We start from the raw sequence: 2,513 nt of genomic DNA on the forward strand, positions 1-2,513 counted from the left end.
TCAGTAGCTTGACAGTGGGCTCTCATGGAGCCTCAGAGATGCTCAGAGCCATGTTGGAACCTCCCAACACCAAACTTAGAGTTTGAATGTGGGGGTTCAACACCAAACTTAGAATTTGGTTGTGGCCTCCCAACACCAAACTTAGAATTTGACTGTGGGGGCTCTGTTTGGCTCTGTTTTGAGAGAAGCTCTTCATGCTTCCTCTCCATGGTTACAGAGGGATATCCTTGAGCCTTAAACACTAAGGATTCTTCATTCACTTGAATGATCAATTCTCCTCTGTCCACATCTATCACAGCCTTTGCTGTGGCTAGGAAGGGTCTGCCAAGGATGATGGGTTCATCCATGCACTTCCCAGTCTCTATTCCTCTACAAGTCCATAGGCTTGTTTTCTTGAATTGTCTGCCATCTCTAGTGAGATTTTTGCAGCTTGCACCTCAAAGATCCCTAGCTTCTCCATTACAGAGAGAGGCATGAGGTTTACACTTGACCCTAGGTCACACAAGGCCTTCTTGAAGGTCATGGTGCCTATGGCACAAGGTATTGAGAACTTCCCAGGATCTTGTCTCTTTTGAGGTAGTTTTTGCCTAGACAAGTCATCCAAATCTTTGGTGAGCAAAGGGGGTTCATCCTCCCAAGTCTTATTACCAAATAACTTGTCATTTAGCTTCATGATTGCTCCAAGGTATTTAGCAACTTGCTCTTCAGTGACATACTCATCCTCTTCAGAGGAAGAATACTCATCAGAGCTCATGAATGGCAGAAGTAAATCCAATGGAATCTCTATGGTCTCAGTGGGAGCCTCAGATTCCCATGGTTCCTCATTAGGGAACTCATTGGAGGCCAGTGGACGTCCATTAAGGTCTTCCTCAGTGGCGTTCACTGCCTCTCCCTCCTTTCCAAATTCGGCCATGTTGATGGCCTTGCACTCTCCTTTTGGATTTTCTTCTGTATTGCTTGGAAGAGTACTAGGAGGGAGTTCAGTAATTTTCTTGCTCAGCTGACCCACTTGTGCCTCCAAGTTTCTAATTGAGGACCTTGTTTCAGTCATGAAACTTTGAGTGGTTTTGATTAGATCAGAGATCATGGTTGCTACGTCAGAGTGGTTCTGCTTAGAACTCTCTGTCTGTTGCTGAGAAGATGATGGAAAAGGCTTGCCATTGCTAAACCTGTTTCTTCCACCATTATTGTTGTTGAAACCTTGTTGAGGTCTCTGTTGATCCTTCCATGAGAAATTTGGATGATTTCTCCATGAAGAATTATAGGTGTTTCCATAGGGTTCTCCCATGTAATTCACCTCTTCCATTGAAGGGTTCTCAGGATCATAAGCTTCTTCTTCAGATGAAGCTTCCTTAGTACTGCTTGGCGCATTTTGCATTCCAGACAGACTTTGAGAAATCATATTGACTTGCCGGGTCAATATTTTGTTCTGAGCCAATATGCATGGCATTCAGAGTATCCATCTCAAGAACTCTTTTCTTCTGATTAGCCCCATTGTTCACAGGATTCCTTTTAGAAGTGTACATGACTTGGTTATTTGCAACCATTTCAATTAGTTCTTGAGCTTCTGTAGGCGTCTTCTTCAGATGAAGAGATCCTCCAGCAGTGTTATCCAAAGACATCTTGGACAGTTTAGACAGACCATCATAGAAAATACCTATGATGCTCCATTCAGAAAGCATGTCAGAAGGACACTTTCTGATTAATTGTTTGTATCTTTCCCAAGCTTCATAGAGGGATTCACCTTCCTTCTGTCTGAAGGTTTGGACTTCCACTCTAAGCTTACTCAATTTTTGAGGTGGAAAGAACTTTGCCAAGAAGGCATTGACTAGCTTTTCCCAAGAGTTCAGGCTTTCTTTAGGTTGTGAGTTGATGAGCGGATAATTTGTACGCTTTTTGGCATTGTTTTTAGTATGTTTTTAGTATGATCTAGTTAGTTTTTAGTATATTTTTATTAGTTTTTAGTTAAAATTCACTTTTCTGGACTTTACTATGAGTTTGTATGTTTTTCTGTGATTTCAGGTATTTTCTGGCTGAAATTGAGGGATCTGAGCAAAAATCTGATTCAGAGACTGAAAAGGACTGCAGATGCTGTTGGATTCTGACCTCCCTGCACTCGAAGTGGATTTTCTGGAGCTACAGAAGCCCAATTGGCGCGCTCTTAAAGGCGTTGGAAAGTAGACATCCTGGGCTTTCCAGCAATATATGATAGTCCATACTTTGCTCAAGATTTGACGGCCCAAACCGGCGTTCAAAGTCACCCTCAGAATTCCCAGCGTTAAACGCCGGAACTGGCACCAAAATGGGAGTTAAACGCCCAAACTGGCACTAAAGCTGGCGTTTAACTCCAGAAGGAGTCTCTACACGAAAATGCTTCATTGCTCGGCCCAAGCACACACCAAGTGGGCCCGAAAGTGGATTTTTATGTCATTTACTCATCTCTGTAAACCTTAGGCTACTAGTTCTCTATAAGTAGGACCTTTTACTATTGTATTGAGATATCGGGGTAGTTA

At 42.7% G+C, this 2,513-nt stretch overlaps 1 non-coding gene across 1 annotated transcript; it reads left to right on the plus strand.

Annotated features, from left to right (window-relative positions):
• Nucleotides 1–1,676: 1,676 nt before the first annotated feature.
• Nucleotides 1,677–1,784, plus strand: LOC112713125 (small nucleolar RNA R71). The gene has a single exon (XR_003158100.1). It is a non-coding gene; the product is annotated as a small nucleolar RNA R71 (small nucleolar RNA).
• The last annotated feature ends 729 nt before the right edge of the window (nucleotides 1,785–2,513 follow it).

This window comes from Arachis hypogaea, chromosome 9, assembly GCF_003086295.3.
Source record: "Arachis hypogaea cultivar Tifrunner chromosome 9, arahy.Tifrunner.gnm2.J5K5, whole genome shotgun sequence".
NCBI classification, from domain to species: Eukaryota; Viridiplantae; Streptophyta; class Magnoliopsida; order Fabales; family Fabaceae; genus Arachis; species Arachis hypogaea.